The sequence below is a fragment of the Theropithecus gelada genome, chromosome 10 (genome assembly GCF_003255815.1).
Source record: "Theropithecus gelada isolate Dixy chromosome 10, Tgel_1.0, whole genome shotgun sequence".
NCBI classification, from domain to species: Eukaryota; Metazoa; Chordata; class Mammalia; order Primates; family Cercopithecidae; genus Theropithecus; species Theropithecus gelada.
This window is the reverse complement of record NC_037678.1, coordinates 8,515,547-8,526,057: the sequence shown is the minus strand read 5'-3', so window position 1 is coordinate 8,526,057 and position 10,511 is coordinate 8,515,547. Positions and strand designations below refer to the sequence as shown.

Sequence of the window (10,511 nt, the reverse complement as noted above, 5' to 3'; positions counted from 1 at the left end):
TTTTTTTTTTTTTTTTTTTTGAGAGGGAGTCTGGCTCTGTCGCCCAGGCTGGAGTGCGGTGGCCGGATCTCAGCTCACTGCAAGCTCCGCCTCCCGGGTTCACGCCATTCTCCTGCCTCAGCCTCCCGAGTAGCTGGGACCACAGGCGCCCGCCACTTCGCCCGGCTAGTTTTTTGTATTTTTTAGTAGAGACGGGGTTTCACCGTGTTAGCCAGGATGGTCTTGATCTCCTGACCTCGTGATCTGCCCGTCTCGGCCTCCCAAAGTGCTGGGATTACAGGCTTGAGCCACCGCGCCCGGCTGCATCTTATACTTAATAGCATCTTAAATTCCATGAAATACAGTAAAGAAGAGGTTTACATCTCTTTGAAGATCTTTTTAATCTCTTTGAAGATCTCTGATACTATTTGTGAAGTTTGTTTTTATTATTTGAAATAGGGTCTTGCTCTGCCGCCCAGGCTGGAGTGTGGTGGTGTGATCACCGCTCACTGCCATCCCCAGCTTCCATCTCCCTGGCTCAAGCGATCCTCCTGCCGCAGCTTCCTGAGTAGCTGGGACTACAGGTGTAAGCCACCACACCTGGCTAATTAAAAAAAAAAAAATTTGGTAGAGACAAGGCTCACTATGTTGCCCAGGCTAGTTTTGAACCCCTGAGCTCAAGCGACCCTCCCGCCTGGGCCTCCCAAAGTGCTGGGATTACAGGCGTAAGCCACTGCGCCCGGCCTGTATTTGTGAAGCTTAAAGGAAATAAGAACATGTACAACATTTTATTCCTCAAAGCAATTCCGGTATAACGTGTCCCATCCCATTCCCACCATCACCCTGGAGGAAGCAGGGCAGGCATGAAAGATAACCCAGAGACAAAGGCGCTTTCGATCCTGGAACTGGCAGGGACTCGATCCTGAAACTGGCAGGGACTCGCTCAAGGGCTTCTGGGCCTCCGCTGGTGGAAGAAAGTTCTGCGGGCCTAGGGAGGCGAGGAGTTGTTCTGGACCCTTTCTCTGAAAGGCAGCGGTTTCCTGGCCGGGCGAGGAGGGCACAGGGAAATCCTGGCTGGGGTTCTCGTGACGGCTGCCTTTAATTTTCATTCCTAACAGGACCAACCCAAGTCCATACCTAAAGGCAGGGGGCTAATGGGACAGGTGAGGTCGGGTGGCCACTCACCTATCACTCACCCCTTCTTGCTCTGGGGGGCGGAGCCAATTCTCAGGACTCGCCCCTTTATCCCCTTTCTCGGCCGGGGCCTCCACCCTGACCCCGCCCCCCGCCCTGCCTCGCCACGTGACCCGCTCTCGCTCCTCCTCCTCCTTACGTCATAATCTGCGCGCTCCCCCTCAGAGCCACGCCACACGACTTGGCGCAGGTCCCGTCCCTTTCCATCTGCGGGGCGGCAGGAGGAGGCCCGAAGCAAGATGGCGGTGAATCAGAGCCACACCGAGAACCGCCGCGGGGTCCTCATCCCTAACGGTGAAAGGTGCCTTAGGGGAATCACGGCGTGCTGTCGGAGGAGAGGAGATGAAGGGGATAGACATCGCAGCTCGCAAGATCTCAGCGAGTCAGGGACTTTGCCGCCTTTTTTGGGCGCGGCGCTCTTAGCTCCGCCCCCGACCGTTGGGAGCGGGCGCCCACTCACTAGTGTTGCGGCTTGTGGAGGTGGCGGAGGCCGGGACGCGTGGCCTCGCGCGTTTGAGGGGCGGGGGTGGGAAGGTGCCTCTTCATGGCGCAGGCCCGAGACGCGTGCCTCCTCAGGGCGGGGAGGGGATGCGAGCCGCGTGTCTCCTTTTAAGAAAGGCAGGAGCTGACTGGCGGTGGTGAGTAGCAGGGGGCCCTCGGTGGCAGCGCGGCTGCCCTTGGGTGCCTGTGACTTTGTTGGATGAGGACAGGTATTGGGCGTATATCTCCCCCTACTCCCAGGAACAAAGTGTCGCCCTTTGGTAAGAGGGATGAGGAGGTGGAGTGTGGATTATTCTGGAAAGGTCTCGAACTGTTGTGGGGCTTCTCCTTGGCTCTCGGAACTTTCCAAAGCCCTGTTTCCTCCTTGCTCCAACCAGGGAAATGTTTGCTTTTAAAAACAGAAGATTGAAAAGATTGAGGCCAGGTGCAGTGGCTCATGCCTCTAATCCCAACACTTTGGAAAGCTGAAGTGGCCCAGGAGTTTGAGACAAGCCTGGGCAACACAGTGAGACCCCATCTCTACAAAAAGTAGAAAATTAGCGGGGCATGGTGGTGTGCACCCATAATCCCAGCTGCTTGGGACGCTGTGGTAGGAGGATCGCTTGAACCCAGGAGTTCGGGCTGCAGTGAGCCCAGATTGTACCACTGCACTCTAGCCTGGGTGACAGAGCCAGATCCGGTCTTAAAATAAAAGATGGGACTGAACAGATGCCTGGGCAGAATGAAGCACTCTTGGTCGCGGGAAGCTGTGGGACTTACACCAGTTGCTTTGCTCCTTGCGGTGCCTGCTGCTGGCCCCTAAGCTCTCTGCTGGAGCAGACTCAGCCAGAGGGGTGCCCATCTCCACCTTCAAGGCAGACTTGTTCACTAAGGGCTGACTCCACTGCACTCCCTTCTTTACCCCACACGCCCCCTTTCCCGTTTCCCACACTCAAACTCAGTCTCCCCCGCTGTGCAGTTCTAAATTACGCTCCTTTCTGGGCTCTGACTTGCCCTCAATTTCCTTTTCTTCCACCTAGCGTTGAAACTCAAGCTGAATGATGTGCTTGGGACCAGCATACCAAGGTCGGTTTGAATGTAGTCAGGAAGATTGAGGTAGACATTACCAAATGTTGATACCCAAATCTTTTCTTCTATCTTTCCTTCCTCCAGAAAGTTTTCTTGACAGATTTATATGGGCCTTAGAGGTTGTATGTCCTCACGTGCTTCCTAGGCACCTCTGCTGCTTTGTTACATTTTGTGGTAGATGATTGCTCACCACTCTGACAGTGGTGTCCCCGTGCGCACTTACTGGGAGCCATTTGAGCATTTGTCATTCCAAGGTGTGAAGCCATTTCTTTTCTTTTTTTTTTTAAAGATATTTTTATTTCTCCAAATTTGTTATTTATTAGGAGTGACTGAAATAAAAAATATAATTGGGTCCCATCATCATCATCATCGAAATGGCTTTAAGAGAAAACTGGTCAGATGAATATTATTGCTTCCCATTTCCAACCAATAAATAGTTGCCACTGATAAATTGACAGCGAGGAGTCTGTCAAGAATGCTCAAGATAGCTGGGTGCGGTGGCTCACGTCTGTAATCCCAGCACTTTGGGAGGCCGAGGCGGGTGGATCACAACGTCAGGAGTTCAGGACCAGCCTGACCAATATGGTGAAACCCCGTCTCTACTAAAAATACAAAAAAAAAAAAAAAAAAAAAAAAAAAAAAAAAAGCCAGGAATGGTGGCAGGTGCCTGTAGTCACAGCTACTCAGGAGGCTGAGGCAGGAGAGTTGCTTGACCCAAAAAGGTGGAGATTGCAGTGAGCCGAGATTGTGCCACTGCATTCCACCCTGGGCAATAGAGGGAGTCCCCATCAAAAAAAAAAAAAAAAAGAATGCTGAAGATATGTTATATAATACAACATGCCTGTTCACAGAGGGAAAAATCCTAGGAAATAACTTACATGTACTTCTTGGTTTCATCATACAAGAGAAGCACAAAAGTACCACCCATGCCTCTGAGAACATTGGACCATGCACCCTTGAAGAAAGCTTTTGCCTCCTTCATCATGAGTAATCTTTCTCCAGCAGTCAAGTGTGCCTGTGTACATGATATCAGTTCCTTTGCATCCTGACTGCATCATCATGCAGCGGCGAACGGTGTTAAATGGATAGGAAGTCAACCTAGCAACGGCAGTGACAGTCTGTGCATCATCCAGCTGATGACGATGTGAGTGTCCTTGGGATCTGGAAGCTTTCCCTTTGCAGTGTCATAGATACTGAAGTAGGCAGCAAGCAGCTCGATAGATAATACCCTGCACAGACGTGTTAAAGCCTTGGTACAGTCTCTTAATCTCATCAGATTTGTAGATCTTAACCAGGCGGTCACCGAAGACTTGGAATTCCCTTTCAGCTCTAGCTTTGCCCACATCAGCTGCTAGACGAGTATGGGCAAAATCAAGAGGGTACACAAAACACAAGGACATGGCCCCAGTGGTACCGCCTGATGCCAGATTCCCTGCAAAGTAGCACCAAAACTGGGACCTCTTGTCCATACCACCCAGGAAGAGCCTCTTGCATTTATCTTTGAAGGCGAAGTTAAGAGCCTGGGTGGGGGAAGTTTCTGATGACATTCACCAGGTTACTGCACCAAAAGGACAGGACTCCCTGCTCCTTGGGAATATAGACCATGCAGTCTATAATGCCCTTGTATTGCTCATCTGCAGTGATCTGCTTGCTGGCATGCTGCACCTGTAGCAGCAGCTTGACCCACTCGATGGGTGTTACTGCCGTCTTGGAGATGGCTGTGGCCCCTCCACCTGCCAGGGAGTCCTTGGCGAAGGACACAGCGGCATCCATCATATTGAAAAGAGGAGGCAGGCTGCTGTGGGATGGGACTGGTCTGGGAACCAGCTTTGACTCTGGGACTGCCTGTGAAGCCATTTCTAATTTAGTGTTTGGGTGTCTTCTCGCTTCGGCTGTGGGTGTCTCTCTACTTTGCTGCTTGTGTGTTGGAGGAAGGGAAGGAAGCATGTTTTAAAAAACAAAACACAGAAACGCTGATTTTTGTGGTCCTTTGAATTACGGTCATGGGATCCATTTTGTGCTCCTGAATACTTAATAGCATTTATTGAATACTTAAATATTTCAAGTACTGTTCTTAGTTCCAAGAGCTTTATACTGTAGTTAAAACCACTCTATCGGCCAGGCATGGTGGCTCACGCCTGTAATCCCGCACTTTGGGAGGCCATGGCCAGTGGATACATGAGACCAGGAGTTCAAGACCAGCCTGGCCGACATGGTGAAACCCCTACCTCTAGTAAAAATATGAAAAATTAGCTGGGCATGGTGGTGCACGTCTGTAATCCCGGTGACTCAGGAGGCTGAGGCATGAGAATTGCTTGAGCCTGGGAGGCAGAGGGGAGGTTATAGTGAGCTGAGATCGTGACACTACACTCCAGCCTGGGTAACAGGGTGAGCTCAAAGTACAATAAAACAAAAAAAACTCAGTCTATCTACAGTGAAGATCAGTACTGTTTCCCTCATTTCACAGATGGGAAAACAAAAAGAAGTTATTTGCTTAAAGTGCGTGTGGGAGAGCTTGAATTTAGATTTGAACTTAGGTACTGTGCATTAACTCCTCTACTCCAGCTGTCCCTCAAAAAAGAAAAGGATTCTTTCTCTGTGTTCTTCTCACCAAAGAAGGACCTATTAGTACCCTAGCTTCCTGGATAGAAACTAAAGAACCAGAGATAGTGGTGCACATCTGTAGTCCCACCTATTCGAGAGGCTGAGGTGGGAGGATTACTTGAGGCCAGGAGTTCAAGACCACACTGAGCAAGATACTGGGACCTCATCTCACAAAATAAAATTTAAAAAAAGAAAGAAAAATGAAACTATAGCCAGGCATGGTGGCACATGCCTGTAATCCCAGCTACTTGGGAGGCTGAGGCAGGGGAATCGCTTGAACCCAAGGAGGCAGAGGTTGCAGTGAGACGAGATCACACCATTGCACTCCAGCCTGGGCAACAAGAGCGAAACTCCATCCAAAAAAAAAAAAAAAAAGTACCAGCTTATGAGGTAATTAGATTGGTTCTCTCCAGAGGTAACCTGCCGAGAAGAGATGCTATAGATGTTACTCTTATACTGTAAAACCTTGTGAAATCAGATTACTTTAAAATGATGTATTACAAAGTTATGGAAAAAAGCAGTTGTGACTATGGAAGCCCAAGGCTTATATCCCAGCTCTGTCTTACACTAAATGTGGGTACAGTGTTTCCACTCTTTGTAAAATGGGAGCTAATATCCTCCAACCTGTGTGCCTGACATGGTGGTTAAAAGGATTAAGCAAAACAATAGTTTGTAATTTATTCTGTCAGAGCAAACTGCTGGTAAATAAAAGGGAGTAAGTTGATTAAAAATAAATTTTTTTAAAAAATAAGAAAAATCCGGCCGGGCGCGGTGGCTCAAGCCTGTAATCCCAGCACTTTGGGAGGCCGAGACGGGCGGATCACGAGGTCAGGAGATCGAGACCATCCTGGCTAACATGGTGAAGCATCGTCTCTACTAAAGAATACAAAAAAAAAAAACTAGCCGGGCGAGGTGGCGGGCGCCTGTAGTCCCAGCTACTCGGGAGGCTGAGGCAGGAGAATGGCGTAAACCCGGGAGGCGGAGCTTGCAGTGAGCTGAGATCCGGCCACTGCACTCCAGCCTGGGTGACAGAGCCAGACTCCGTCTCAAAAAAAAAAAAAATAAGAAAAATCCTAATAAAACAAGTTTGTACTTTATAATTGTATACAAATAAAAGATGTTATTGAAAAAAGAAACCTAAAAAAAACGAGTGGGAGAAGATTGATTCTATGAGGAGTCTTCAAAACGATCATGGAAAATATGAGTTACGAAGAAACTATGCATGGATTCCAGATTATTTTTCCACCAAAATTAACTCATACTAACTTGTTATAATATAACTGAACAGGATTTAGTTTGAGGCACTAAGAAAAATAAGACATCAATTTGGAAAAGGGCTATCAGAGCAACATGAACACTGCTAAAATTGAAGGAAGAACAAACATCAAATTTATGGTAAAACTTGGGTGGAAGAATGGTGAAACCATTGATGCTTTAGGAAAAGTTTATGGGGAAATGGCCCAAATACATCAGCAGTTTACAAATGGATAATGTAGTAAGAAGGGACAAGAGGCCAGGTGCAATGGCTCGCGCCTATAATCCCAGCACTTTGGGAGGCTGAGGCAGGTGGATCACTTAAGGTCAGGAGTTTGAGACCAGCTGACCAACACGGTGAAACCCTGTCTCGACTAAGAATACGTAAAATTAGCCAGGCGTGGTGGCACATGCCTGTAATCCCAGCTACTTGGGAGACTGAGGCAGGAGAATTGTGGGAACCCGGGAGGTGGAGGTTGCAGTGAGCTGAGATCACATGACTGCACTCCAGCCTGGGCAACACAGCAAGACTCCATATCAAAATAAGTAAATAAATAAAATTAAAAAAGAAGGGACAATGGGTGGGTGCAGTGGCTGATGCCTGTAATTCCAGAACTTTGGGAGGCTGAGGTGGGTGGATCACTTGAACCCAGGAGTATTTATTTATTTATTTATTATTTTTTTTTTTTTTTGAGACGGAGTCTGGCTCTGTCGCCCGGGCTGGAGTGCAGTGGCCGGATCTCAGCTCACTGCAAGCTCCGCCCCCCGGGTTTACGCCATTCTCCTGCCTCAGCCTCCCGAGTAGCTGGGACTACAGGCGCCCGCCGCCTCGCCCGGCTAGTTTTTTGTATTTTTTAGTAGAGACGGGGTTTCACCGTGTTCGCCAGGATGGTCTCGATCTCCTGACCTCGTGATCCGCCCGTCTCGGCCTCCCAAAGTGCTGGGATTACAGGCTTGAGCCACCGCGCCCGGCCTGAACCCAGGAGTATTTAAGACCAGCTTGGGCAACATGGTAAAATCCTATCTCTACTAAAAACACAAAAAAATAGTTCGATGTGGTGGCATGTGCCTATAGTCCTAGCTACTTGGGAGGCTGAGGTGGGAGAATCACTTGAACCTGGGAGGTGGAGGTTGCAGTGAGCTGAGATTGTGCCACTGCACTCCAGTCTTGGTTGACAGAGTGAGACCCTGTCTCAGAAAAGAGAAGGGACAAGATTATGTTAAATACAAAGCCTGGGTGGGGCACAGTGGCTCACAGTTATAATCCCAGCACTTTGGGAAGCCAAAGTGGGTGTATTGCCTGAGGTCAGGAGTTCCAGACCAGCTTGGCCAACATGGGGTAACCCCATCTCTACTGAAAATATAAAAAATTAGCTGGGTGTGGTGGTGGCACCTGTAATCCCAGCTACTCGGGAGGCCGAAGCAGGAGAATCGCTTGAACCTGAGAGGCAGAGGTTGCAGTGAGCCGAGATCACGCATTCCAGCCTGGGCAACAAGAGCAAAACTCCATCTCAAAAAATAAATAGGCTGGGTGTGGTGGCTTATGCCTGTAATCTCAGCATTTTGGAGGCCAAGGCGGGCAGATCACAAAGTCAGGAGTTTGAGACCAGTCTGACCAACATGATGAAACCTCGTCTCTATGAAAAATAAAAAAATTAGCCAGGCGTGGTGGTATGTGCCTGTAATCCTGGCTACTCAGGAGGCTGAGGCAGGATAATCGCTTGAACCCAGGAGGCGGAGGTTGTGGTGAGCCAAGATCGCACCACTACATTTCAGCCTGGACAACAGAGTAAGACTCTATCTCAGATAAATAAATAAATAGGCCGGGCATGGTGGCTCACACCTGTAATCCCAGCACTTTGGGAGGTCTAGGCAGGTGGATCACCTGAGGTCAGGAGTTCGCGACCAGACTGGCCAACATGATGAAACCCCGTCTCTACTAAAAATACAAAAATTAGTTGGGCATGGTGGTGGATGCCTGTAATCCCAGCTACTCAGGAGGCTGAGGCAGGAGAATTGCTTGAACTCAGGAGGCAGAGGTTGCAGTGAGTGGAGATCTCGCCACTGCATTCCAGCCTGGGTGACACTCCTGAGTGAGACTCCGTCTCAAAAAAATAAAATAAATAAATAGATGAAGCCTGTAGTGGCAGACCATCCACATTAATTTGTGAGAAAAAAATTCATCTTGTTCGTGCCCTGAATGAAGAGAATCATTATTAACAGCAGAAACAATAGCCAATACTGTACAGATATCATTTGCTTCAGTTTACAGAATTAAAGTTGAGCAAACATTCCATTCAATGGGGGCCAAAACTATAGTGCCCAGATCAGCTGCAGGCAAGAGCAGAACTTTCAGTGGAAATTTTAAATATGTGGGATCAAGATCCTGAAGCATTTCTTCAAATAATTGTAACTGGAAATGAAACTTGGCTTTACCAGTATGATCCTGAAGATAAAGCACTGTCAAAACAATGGCTACAAAGATGTGGAAGTGGTCCACTCAAAGCAAAAGTGGACAGACAGGTCAAGAGCAAAAGTCACGGCAACAGTTTTTTGAGATGCTCAAGGCATTTTCCTTATTGACATTCTGGAGGGCCAAAGAACGGTAACATCTACTTTGTTTTAAGAAAATTAGCCACAGCTTTAGCAAAAAAACACCCAGGAAAGCTTTACTGGAGAGTCCTTCTCCACCATAACAATGCTCCTATTCACTGTTCTCATGAAACAAGGGCAATTTTGCAAGGGTTTTGATGGGAAATCATTAGGCATTCACGGATCATTAGGTTCCTTCTGACTTACTTTGTTTCCTAATCTTTTTTTTTTTTTTGAGACGGAGTCTTGCACTGTTGCCTGGGCTAGAGTGCCGTGGCATAATCTCAGCTCACTGCAACCTCTGCTTTCCAGGTTCAAGCGATTCTCCTGCCTCAGTCTCCCTAGTAGCTGGGATTACAGGTATCTGGCACCGCACCCAGCTAATTCTTTGCATTTTTAGTAGAAACGGGGTTTCACCGTGTTGGCCAGGCTGGTCTCGAACTCCTGACCTTGTGATTCGCCTGCCTCGGCCTCCCAAAGTGCTGGGATTACAGGCGTGAGCCACTGCGCCTGGCCGGCTTTGTTTCCTAATCTTAAAAATCTTTATTTGGCACCTATTTTTCTTCTGTTAAAAATGTAAAAAAGACTGCCTTGGCATGATTACATTCCCAAGACACTCAGTTCTTTAGGGGTGGACTAAATGGCTTGTGTCATAGCTTACTAAAGTATCTTGAACTTGTTGGAACTTATGTTGAGAAATAAGGTTTATGTTTTTTGTTTTTATCTTTTAATTCCATGAACTGTCGAAGTTCTCATTATATTTTGACTCCTCTTGCCTATTCACAATACACAGTTAAGAAATTCATCCCAGCTCGCTGTGTTTTGTAGAGACTTTTTTCTGACCCCACCTGAGAAGTCATGAACATATGGGCCAGACTTTACTGTAAAATGGGAATCATTGAGTTGTTTTATTTTATGCATTGTTAAAAACGTGTGCTGATAACCTGTCATTATAGAAAAATCAGAAAAACATCTGTTATCCCAAATTTTTACCAGTAATGTTTACATTTTGGTATATGTCCTTCTGTACTTTTCCACATGGAAATAAAGTTTTTTTCTCCAACTGCTTTATAACTTATTTTCCTTATTTACCAGTGTATTGGGAATGTTTTCTAGTGTATCTACACCATTATTTTCAATGGCTGGTATTCCAGTGTGCATAAATCTTTACTCAACCCCTAATCTGGAATAGTCTGGGTTTTTGTTTTGTTTTTTGTTTGTTTGTGGTTTTTTGGTCATTACTATAAACATTCCTGCCGTGAACATTTTTGAAAACATAATTTTGCCTACCTGTCAAAATGTTTCTTTGGAATTTATTC

General features: G+C 47.3%; 1 pseudogene; it reads right to left on the bottom strand.

The window, feature by feature from the left end:
* Positions 1 to 3,616: 3,616 nt before the first annotated feature.
* On the bottom strand, positions 3,617 to 4,570 carry LOC112633257 (annotated as a pseudogene).
* Between the last annotated feature and the right edge of the window lie 5,941 nt (positions 4,571 to 10,511).